The 12,039-nt window shown below is 43.7% G+C and overlaps 1 long non-coding RNA gene across 2 annotated transcripts in view; it reads right to left on the reverse strand.

Moving 5' to 3' along the window:
- The window catches only part of LOC311516820, a 193,282-nt gene that overhangs the window by 88,671 nt on the left and 92,572 nt on the right, over nucleotides 1-12,039 (reverse strand). For both annotated transcript variants that reach the window (XR_014710502.1, XR_014710503.1), the window contains one exon: nucleotides 1,201-1,324. This is a non-coding gene — a long non-coding RNA (uncharacterized lncRNA). The remainder of the gene's footprint in view (nucleotides 1-1,200; nucleotides 1,325-12,039) is intronic.

Below are 12,039 nucleotides of genomic sequence, written 5' to 3' on the forward strand. Positions count from 1 at the left end.
AGTGTGGGTGAAAGACATGTCTGCTACTGTGCTGTGCAGCTGCCCTAGGCTAGATGGCAGGATCTGAAGACTCTCTCTTTCATTCTCTGTGTTTGACTTTTGTACTTGGATGTATAAGAGTGGAAGTTTCCCTTGTTAATTCTTTTTCTGAGTCTCCTCCAGGGCTATCTCTAATAAAACCAGGAGACATGCAATCAACTGTCCATGGTAAGTGACATTATCTATCTATTTTTGCCTTTCATACTGCCATGCAACACCAGAGACTCTGAGGGGCTTCCATGTCAAATCTATAGCAAAAGCCCAGATCCAGAAAAGGGCTTAGGTATTGCAATGAAACAGAGTTGCAATGGAGTGTTGCGTTAAATTTTAGGTGCCTAGAAAAATCACAGGACCACCTCTGCGATCCACAAAACCTGAGTTGGGTGCCTATATTCCTATACGCGGAGTATTGAGAGATAGGCGCCTTAGACAAAACCACAAAAACCAGTCTGCTAGTCAGGAAGCTGCCTCAGCTAAGCAATGGGAGATGTCAACCAGAGGGGTGTTTCCTGAGCCCTGTCCCTCTCATGGAGATAGGTGTCTAAGTCCAAGCTCTAGAGAGGTGTCTATCGAAGAGATGCCTATCTTTGCTTAGTGACTCACAAATTGGAACCCATTGCCTGGAGTTGGGCAGCTTAGGTGCCTACGTAGTTTCTTGTGGGAATGAGTTAGGTGCCTGCCTCGCTCCACACAACGTGGCCAGAAGAGGATATGCCCATTTTATAACTTTCAGCCCAGTGGTTAGAGCAGTGGCTCTCAACCTTTCCAGACTACTATACCCCTTTCAGGAGTCTGATTTATCTTGCCTACCCCAAGTTTCCCTCACTTAAAAACTACTTGCTTACAAAATCAGGCATAAAAATACAAGTTTCACAGCACATTATTACTGAAAAATTGCTTACATTCTCATTTTTACCATATTATAAAATCAATTGGAATATAAATATTGTCCTTACATTTCAGCATACAGTACATAGATCAGCATAAAGAAGTCATCATCTGTATGAAATTTTAGTATTGACTGACTTTGCTAGACTTTATGTTGCCTGTTGTAAAACTAGGCAAATAACAAGATGAGTTGATGTACCCCCTGGAAGACCTCTGTGTACCCTAGGTGGTACGCATACTGCTGGTTGAGAACCACTGGGTTAGAGCACTCACCTGCCAGAGAGGTAGAAAAGAGTTGAACAAGGGATCTCTCACTTCTCAGGAGTTGCTCTAAACATTCAGCTCTGGGATATTCTGATGTGGGGCTTCTTCAGTTTCTCCTGTTGAAGATGTTTCACTGGATAAATAATGGAAAAGTGATTGGAGCAGAGGGACTGTATCCTGGATCTCCCACGTATGTGCCCTAACCACTGGACTATAGTCATTCCCACTCTTTCGGAGAACATCTAGTTGATTGGGCCTCACACATGGCTTAGATGTTTGTCCACTTGTCTTCCCCTGATTTGTGGATCGCTCTGGGGCTTAGGTGGGAGATAGGCATTCAGATGCCAGGAGGGATGCAATGGTGCACATGTCTAAAGACAAGAACATAGGCACCTAAAGCACTTGCTGCCAGCTTACACCAATTTTACCCAACACTGAGAGACTGTTCTAAATAGGGAAATTAAGTTCTTCTCTCAAAAGCAGTTCTGGAAAATGGTAGAGTGTTCATTGTGTCTCAGTGATTCCATATCAAACGTTTTGAGTTTACAAGTAAAAATATGTCTTTGTCATTCCTGCCAATTTAACCTAGGATCTAAGGGTAGGTCTACACTATGAAATTAGGTCAATTTTATAGAAGTCGATTTTTAGAAACTGATTTTATACAGTCGATTGCTTATGTCCACACTAAGCACATTAAGTGCATCCTCACTACCGTGGCTAGCATCAACTTACAGAGCGGTGCACTGTGGGTAGCTATCCCACAGTTCCCGCAGTCTCCGCTGCCCACTGGAATTCTGGGTTAAGCTCCCAATGCCTGATGGGGCAAAAACATTGTCATGGGTGGTTTTGGGTACATGTTCTCAGGCCCCCCTTCCTCCCTCCCTCCGTGAAAGCAACAGCAGACAATCATTTCACGCCTTTTTTCCTGGGTTACATGTGCAGACGCCATATCACGGCAAGCATGGAGCCTGCTCAGCTCACAGTATGTCTCCTGGGTGCTGCTGGCAGATGCGGTACTGCATTGCTACACAGCAGCAGCTCCTTGCCTTCGCGGCAGACGGTGCAGTAGGACTGATAGCCGTCATATGTCTCCTGGGTGCTCCTGGCAGACCTTGGTGAGGTCGATCGGGGCACCTAGACAGACATGGCTATTCTCCTCTTAGAGCACCAAATGGGAGCCAGAGACTCCAGGTCATGCTTTTCCTTTAAGTTTTGTCTCATGGAGATTCAGTCCTGCCTGGAATATCATGCAAGCTGGAGGCTTCTGCCTCGGGCTGCTCTCCCAGCTGGCAGCACCACACGGTCGCACCTACTCCAGCCTGCCCCTTGCTTCCATGGCTCAAGAAGCCTGGACAGTAGTAAGGAGCAGTTCAGCTATAGGCTGAGCAAGTGCAGAATGTGCCTTTGGACGTTTAAAAGTTCGCTGGTGCTGTTTGCTGACTAGGTCAGACCTCAGCACAACCAACATTCCCATTAAGAAAAGGAGTACTTGTGGCACCTTAGAGACTAACAAATTTATTTGAGTATAAGCTTTCGAAAGCTTATACTCACATAAATTTGTTAGTCTCTAAGGTGCCACAAGTACTCCTTTTCTTTTTGCAAATACAGACTAACACGGCTGCTACTCTGAAACCTAACATTCCCATTGTTATTCCTGCTTGCTATGTGCTCCATAATATCTGGGAGAGTAAGCGGGGAGACATTTATGGCGGGGTGGGAGGTTGAGGCTAATCGTCTGACGTCCGATTTTGAGCAGCCAGACACCAGGGCAATTAGAAGAGCACAGCAAGGCACGCTGCGCAACACAGAGGCTTTGAAAACCAGTTTCATGACTTGCCAGGCTTCGGGTGTGACAGTTTTGTGTGTTTCTCCTTGATGCAAACCCGCCCCCTTTGTTGATTTTAGTTCCCTGTAAGCCCACCACCCTCCCCCCTTTGAAATAAAGTAACTATTGTTTAGAAACCATGCATTCTTTCTTTATTAATTAAAAAAAATGAGATAACGGACATGGTAGCCCAGGTGGGGTGGCGGAGGAGGGAATGACAAGGCCACATTGCTTATTGTAGCCACACTAAAAATCAAACTGTTTGAATGACAGCCTTCTGTTGCTTGGCCATCCTCTGGAGTGGAGTGGCTGGGTGCCCGGAGCCTTCCCCACCCCCACGTTCTTGGGCATCTGGGTGAGGAGGCTATGGAACATGGGAAAGAGTGGATGCAGTGGGGGGGTCTATGCTCTTGTTGGCTTTCCTGCAGCTCCAACAGACACTTCATCATGTTCATTTGCTCCCGCAACAGACGCTTCATCATGTCCATTTGCTCCCCCATTAGCCTCAGCATCATGTCCTGCCTCCGCTCTTCGTGCTCACTTAATTCTTTCCTGGCCTCTGCCCCTGAATGCCTCCATGCATTAGGCTGTGCCCTATCAGTGCAGGAGGACTGCATAAGCTCAGAAAATATGTCATTGTGAGTGCGTTTATTTGTCTTCTAATCTGCGATAACCTCAAGGACAGAGATGATAGGGGGAGCGTAGAAACATTCTATGCTCTATGATTCTGGGGGGACTGCATGGTCACCTGTTCTGCTGAGTTCGCCACACTGACCAAACAGGAAATGAAATTCAAAAGTTCCTGGGGCTTTTCCTGTGTACCTGGCTAGTGCATAGGAGTTCAAAGTGCTGTCCAGAGTGGTCACAATGGAGCACTCTGGGATAGCTCCTGGAGGCCAATACCGTCGATTTGTGTCCGCACTACCCCAAATTCAACCCAGCAAGGTCGATTTTAACACTACTCCCCTTGTTGGGGAGGAGTACATAAGTCGATTTTAAGAGCCCTGTAGGTCGATGGAACAGGGCTGGTTGTGTGGATGTAGTCATTTTTAAATCGACCTAACGCAGCTAAATTCGACCTAACCCCATAGTGTAGACCAGGCCTGAGAGTCAAGCTGAGTTTTTCTGTTTCACACATCATCACCAGTGGTGATTCTTCAGGCCAGGTTAGACCCTTATTTAATTCCCACATTATACCTGTAGAATTACCTAAGCAAACCCATTTTATAATATGATTGTTTGTCAAATTAAATGTTTGGCAGTGCCCTTTACCCAGTTCATTGTCTGTATGTGAGAATTTTCCTGGGGTCCTCCCCCATGCCTCATTAAAAAAAGCAGTGTGTCTGCATGTGTTTAGAGGGGAGAGGTATGATGTCTTGTTCCTCTGGCATCACATGGTACTGGGATTAAGTGTTCCTGCTGTCTCTCCACTTTTTCTTGGATCCCATGGATGCAGAGAATGCTGTTGGTTAGCTACTGCAGGAAGCTCTGTCTTGAAATGTTATTTCCCCCATATATCCTATTTTTATCCATGTGAAAGGGTAGTATTTACTTGATTGGAGCCTCTCATTCAGTCTACTTTGGAACTTGATCCTCATGTGGCTGCTTCTTTACTGGATAGTAGGTGACACCATTTTAAATGCAGAGCCTTCACAGCTGGCATCTGAATGGATGGCCAGATGGTAGGATTATTCATCAGCAGTCCCTATACGACTAACTATTTAGTCATAAAGAGTCCCCAATTATTGTCATCTCCCACTTACACATGTTTCAGTTGATTCATGTGGTATTGTATCATGGCTTGGACTGAGAGCTACAAAACACTTGGTGGCAAAATGCAAGGTAAGATTAATTCATGCTGGCCAGAAGTGTGTCCACTACTGGAATGCAGTTTGATCAGTTTACTCTTGCCATTTCTCTAATACTCTTGTAGCTCCAGTATTTCTCAGCAAATGGCAATCAGCATCCCTAGTGACTGTACTAAGAATCACCAGCAGTAAGCAATAAGTGGCAGACTTCTCTAAAAGTAAGAGTGACAGGAAATACCTCTTAATTTCATCCAAATTCAAACGCAGCTTTACAAAAGTTTAATGTACGTTGTTTGTTTGCCTGCAACTTGAACATTCATACAAACTTTACAGCATCTAAGATGTGACTGGTTCCCTGATTCCAGATTACAAACAGTCCAGCATCAATACTTAGCTGCTGCTTAATTTATATCGAAACTTGCTGTGGTGATGAGCTACTGGCAATTTTTCCTCAAGCATTTGAGCAAGCTGTGGCAGAAGCACATCAGAGGAGGAGCATTAAAGCTACTGTGCAATTCTCACCTAGGCTAACTGCATCACAGGTGTGGTAAGTAACATCCTTTTACTGCTGTTCCAACTGATTGGTAATTCTTGATTGAAACATCTGCAACACAAGGTTTTATAATCTTGAATCATGGCTGAAAGTTGTAACTGAAGGACAAGGAAGTCAATATTAATTGTTTTTAGTGCTATGGAACCATAAAAGTCAATTAACCCTGATTGACTGGAAGTGTAGTTGCTTATGTCTGTTAATTACCCCACATATTTTATCAACAGGAAAATGAGATCTGACAACTTTTCTGTAGAAAAAAAAAACAGGAAGTACTGAAAGATTATTATCTTTATTTTTAAATATTTGGCAGATGCTTAGATACCTCATCAACGGGCCAATAGATACCCCTTGCCCAGGGTAACTTTAATTCATATAGTCACCTGCAATGACCTCAAATTCAAGACCCAAACATATTGCCCTTCTTTGGACAAGGAGAATGCCTGTTTGATCTAATAAGTCTTTTTCACCTGTAACATCTCCAATTCTGTGATTACCCACAAAACTTCAGTGGAAATGACTAATAGCTTATCATAAATGGAAACCTAGGAGATTTTAACCCTAACCATGAACTTCTGTTGGAGTGAACCTAGTATTACCTGCCCCAAAAGTTCAAAATCTTATTATTCAGACACTAAATATCATGGCATTGACCTGCAAATGATGAAATTTTAAAAAACAAACAATCACATTGCATATTTGTATGTTTTCTGATTTTTAAGATCACCATACCACCACCCTTATGTGTGAGATAATTACAATGTAGCCCTCTTGCATGTTTATAGTGAGTAGAGCAATCTTGGCTACTGCTACTCTCTACTAGCCCCTATTGATCGTGGCCTCACTGTCCTAGCTACTGTACAAATATATAGTGAGAGACACTTCCTGCTCTGAAGAGGTTATAATCTAGTGCAAAGCAAACTGGTGAGTTTGTGACATGGGAGTTGGAACTGGGATTCATCAAATTCATCTTCCATAAGGGCTACCAAACATCCATTAGCTCAGATGCACAAGACTCCAACTGGTGACCTACAGGTGGAAGGTTGATTAGTAATGCCAAAGGCATCCCTGTTCCCCAACTGCTAATGTTACACTTTTGAGAATCTGGCTTGTTTATTGAGAAGTTTATCAACTCAAGTTCTAACCTTTTTGGAGCTTACACAGCCAGAATCTTCCACTCCCTGAACACATAAGCAAAATCCCATACATCCTTCCTCTTTGTCTCAAACATACTCTTACTTTCTTCTTAAAAGACAGCTTCCATTAACCAAAGTCAAATAATAAAAAAGTGAAGCAGTAAAAAAAAAAATATTACCACAACATCCAAATCCACTTCTAAATGAAATTATATTTTGCAGTATAAAACATGCCAGCAATTACCCCAGGGCCCTTATGCTAACTTTTATACCTATATTTACTTTTTTTCACCCCCATATGGATCATGAGCAAGGTTCAACCCCCAACCTTCAAAATCACTGCCCGAACCTATTTTACTTCATCTGTAGAAGAAACTAGTAAAAAGGAAAACAAAGCTGCATGTACATGTGAACAGAGAATTGTCATCCCTATTTGGCTTCAGCAACCAGTTACTTGTAGTATTTTATGTTCCCTAGAAATGATGGGTCATGAACATTCTGAGCCCTATCTGATGGGACATAAATAGTGGTGTAAATTACATTTCAGTAAATTGACAGAAGTGAGCACAATCGGGGTAATTTATATGTGGATGGGTCGAAGTGTATGGTATCGGAGACTTAGCAGCCAATAGAAAGAAAGAATATGATAACAGAAGCATTTCTGCAAGAGCTGTTTCGGCTCTAACTCTGCCATTCCACCCTCTCTTTTATCTAATTAAACCATTTTACACTCACATGCTGAATTCCACTAATTTACATACATTTATCATATCAATGTGTAATTTATCTCTCCATTTATGTCACCTCTGAATTTGATCCTCCATACATAATGCACTGGGATCAGTAAGCTGTAGGCAAGGAGAAGTAAATACCAACTTATCCTCTACTACAGGAGTAATTTTACTCCCATTGCATGCAGACTGTTTCCCTTAAGCTGCCAAAATATGAAAAAATGGCATTAAACTCAAGTTCTTGTGAAGAGGGGAAATTATCTCCTTTCGCCTAAAATTCAGAGTTTTACTGAAATTTCAACAAAAATAAAACCTTTAGCAATGTTGGCAATAATTTAATCAAATTGAATCTAACTTAAGCTTTTTCTTCAAGCTATACTTTGAAGTTACTAACCTCTGCAGCAGTATGTAGTATCACATCAGCCTACAATTCAGGTAAAGCTGAAACGATGTAGCTGAGGTTCAAATGGGCTTGTAGCACATATCCTAGCAAAGCTAAGAGAAAAGATATTTAAAGTGATTTCAAGAGACAGTGGCACAGATTCTACCCTGGGTTACATCCAGATAATCCTACTGAAGTCCAGTGAGAACTAAGGGAAAGATTTGGACCAATGTGTTGATTTAATAAGACAGATGCTTTTAATATTCTCTATTACATTTTGAAAGTGGTACACTGGATTTTAACTAAATGATTCCCATAATAATGATGTAACAATATTATTATTTCATTTGATAGAATTCTAAAGCACTTACAAACTATAACACACATTCTCTTTCTAGATGTATCTTTTTAAAGATATATATAGACAGAGAGAGAGAGAGAGAGTGAGAGATATGTGATGTCTATCTATATGTATGTATATAGATATATAGAAAGAGAGGGAGAGTTCTAGATACATTGTACACAGGAATCATTTCACCCACCACTGAAGTGTTGTCATTTCTGATGTGGAATGTGGCAGCTGTTTAACAGTGCACAGAAACAGCAACACTACACAACACACTTGCCCATTCATGTTTACGATAGTCATGAAGCTAACCCTGGACACTGCTTGTGGTAATTCAGTGGCATCATTAGCAGGTCATGCTATTAAATTTACAGTCAGGAGGGAAATTGCACTGAGCCCAATATAAAGCTTGCCCAATTCTACCATTTCCTTTTCCTACAAACAATGTGACCTCAGTTGAAGTTCAAGCATTGAATCTATAAAACTTACGCTGCTCTGTTTTAGTCCCCGTTTGGAAACATATTCCCTTCTGTGGGATGTTTAATAAGTTGATGGTACCATACTAAATGGTTTTGACCTCATTAACATTATCTCCCTTTTCTTGTTTATAACCTGATCATAAACCTTCACAACTGTGCAGTAAGAAAAAATGTTGGATTTTAATGGCACTCTAAGGATATATCATGCCAAACATGTCTTTCCACAGAAGAGTCCTACAAATAGTCCTTATGCTAAGCCATTATATTAAAGTTCTACAGTCAGCTTTCCAGAGGCAAGGCCCAAGCCCCTTACACCAGCAAAATTCTAAATGATTTCAAGGATCACACCTTAACAAATTGCAGCTTGCTAACTGGAGGAAGGGAGTGAGAAGAGGATGATAATGGGAAAACGTTTTGGAGTCAAAAAGGAATGAATAATAAATAGCCTCAGAAGCAGCCTAGCAGTGATTATCTAGAAGAGCCCACCTTATTCGTGGCATTAATCTTGTTGGGGAATATGTTGAGTGCATTCTGCCTACTCAACCAAGCAGGTGATTTAGTACCCCCACCTGAATATAAGAGTGATTGTAGCAGGAGAAAGAGGATGCAGGTTGAGCAATCCTGAGGAAGGAACCTTAGGAGCAGTCAAACTTAGAGAGAAGGAGTTCTGAAACTAACTGTCATTTTCCACTGTGACTATGCATACAGTGATACCTCCATGTGTTTTATGAGTAGCTGCTGCCATTGTAGCCTGGAGGGGTCCCACTTCACACCTGCGAAATGCCTGGCCATGATAAGGAGATAAAAAGAGGACAAGGGAGGATATGTTCAGCAAGGTCCCACAAGCCAGTGCTGTATCAGTCCGTGACCAGAGGGCTTGAAGGGAGAATATTGCAGACAGTGTGGAGAGGGAAAGATCAGACAGGAGAAAGGCCCAGGAGTCAGAGAGGAATATGCACCAGGACACAATAGGACTTCTCCAGTAGCAAACACCGATGTTCTCACTGACCTACAAGCAAGATCACAGGCCTTCAGGCCTAAGGGTAGTATGTGGCCAATCCCCAGCTGTGGGGTTGGTGATGAAGGGAGTAGGGAGAACCAGGCCCTTCTTACTCCACCGGGTCCCAGCCCAGGGCCCTAACAGTGATAGGTGGTCCCGTCACTGGGTCAGCAGGAAAACCATTGGAGCTTGCTGTCTCACTTCCCAGCAGCACAACCTGATCTAACCCCCTCCATTGGTGTGGCTGGGTAGTCAGCAAGTCTTCAGTTGCTTCTGGGTAGATGGCCGACGGCAGTCCCAGTAACTCCTCTCCACTCTTGGTCTCTTTCAGTGGCAGGGCATGGCACGGTGTGTCTCAGCTCGGTGCCTGGTCCAGAGTCCTGCAGAAGGCTTGAGATGTCTGCCTCCTTCCCTGACTCAGCCCCAACTGAACTGTAGGGCCCTCTCTACACTTCCTGTTCTGCCCCTGTGCTTCAGGCATGGGGGGCAGGGCTGGTTTGGCTCCGCCCACCGGGGGAGTGCAGTGGTACCTCGGCCTCAGACTCAGAGGGAGGCCACTCTGCCTCATAACAAGGATATTTTCCTCACTGAGTAAACAATGCCAGGGTCCCTTCCGTCTACCAAAGCACATTCAACTGTCATTCTGCACCTGCTGAGCTGGTAGCTGAATCTTTCCTTGGTGCTGTTGAGGGGGCCAGGATATAGCTTCATGAGCCAGTGGGACAAGGGGTAAGCTGGGTCCCCCAGGATCACTACTGGCATTTCAGTTTTGACAAGGCAATTCACTGGTCAGGAAAGAACACCCCCGTTTGTAGCTTTCTGAACAGGTCTGTGTTCTTAAAGATATGAACATTATGCTCCTTCCATGACCAGCCAAGAGTGATGTCAGTGAAGCTTCCCCAGTGATCCACCAGCACTTCCATAACCATAGAAAAGTAGCCCTTTCTGTTGATGTACTCTGTGACAAAGTGGGCTGGTGCCAAAATAGGGATTTGTGCACCACCAATCGCTCCACTGCAGTTCAGGAACCCCATTGCTGCAGTTGCATCCACTATGTTCTGCATATTGCTGAGAGTCACAGTCCTGTACACTTGCATGACAACAGCCCACCCTGTGGATTTTCCAGCTCTGAAATGATTTCCCACTGACCAGTGGCAATCCCAGGTTGCAGGTTTCCACAGTGTGGTTACCACTTGCTTCTCAACGGTCAGCTCTCACTCTGGTGTCCCTGTGCTGGAGGGCTGGGGCAAGCTCTGCACACAGATCTAGGAACGCAGCCTTGCATATCTGAAAGTTCTGTAGCTACTGCCTGTCATCCCAAACCTGCATTATGATGCAATCCCACCAGTCAGTGCTCATTTCTCTAGGCCCAGAAGTGGCACTCCACCATCTGCAGCTGCTCCGTGACCACCACCAACAACCCTGAATTGGTTTTCACTGTGTCCCACAGTAATCTCTCCTCCATGAAACAGTCACATCCCCCGCTGCAGTGGGTCTTCTGCCGTTCTGCAAATACCAGAGGATTGTTTGCCCTGTGTTTGCAATGCTAATGATAATGATGCAGAGATGTGCAGGCTCCATGCTTCAGTCAGAGATGATGGACAGTGAGACATGCAATGCAGTTTTGTGGGATTTTTGAAAAAGACACAAAAATTATGGGTGGCATTATGTGATGGAGAAAGTTGCATGATCCCTTGCTCCCAGTCACACTTATGCAACTCATTTGTGTCCTACCATGTATTGCCAAAATTTCCCAAAAGACAGTGCCCCAGGTGATGGTAAGCTCCACACTGGGATACCTACCCATGGCACACTGCGCTGTGCCTCGACACAAGCACTCCTGCTGAATACACACAGTGCTGATGCAAGGAGCCAAGTATGCATGTGCATGAGCTAACTGCGGCAGCTGTATGCCGACGTACCTTGTGTCGACCAAAGTTTGTAGTGTAGTCATGGCCCCAGCATCTCAAAGTGTTTTCCAAAGTAATGTTAGATGCTGGTGGCACAGTGACTAGGCAGACAAATCATGATAGCCATTAGGAACTGATAAATAGCCAATACTTTAGACACTAGTACCTGTATTATTTACAGAGGTTATATTGGCCATGACACAAGTGTTATCTGGAACACTTTGGAGAAGTGCCCGTATAGGATTTAAACTTTCCACCTGGATGGCCGCCAGATACAGGCAGAAGGGACATCTGATTTCTCCTCTGAAGGACAGTTCCTCTAGTAATGCAACACCTCCATCTAGTACCACACTGCAACGTCAGCATGTGTCCAAGTCCTGGAGGGGGACTTGAACCCAGAGGCAGGAGTGCTACTAATTGAGCCATTATGACAAAAGCACTAAAAGCGCCATTTCTCCTCCCTTTAATTACAAATGCTGAGCATCTTGTACAAAGGAAATCTATTTTTCTGTCACACACAGCATTATTTCACCAAGCTCTCTTTTTTGCTTTTTAAAATCTTTCAAAGGCTCCAGTGTTTGCCCTTTTATATGTTTTTAGCACAGCATGTTCACAAAATGAACGACTGGAAGCAGGTCTGAGTTTACATTAGGTCAGTTGGCCCTAAAAGTAACCAAAGAT

This window comes from Lepidochelys olivacea (assembly GCF_965140295.1).
Source record: "Lepidochelys olivacea isolate rLepOli2 genome assembly, chromosome: 2".
Lineage (NCBI taxonomy): Eukaryota > Metazoa > Chordata > Testudines > Cheloniidae > Lepidochelys > Lepidochelys olivacea.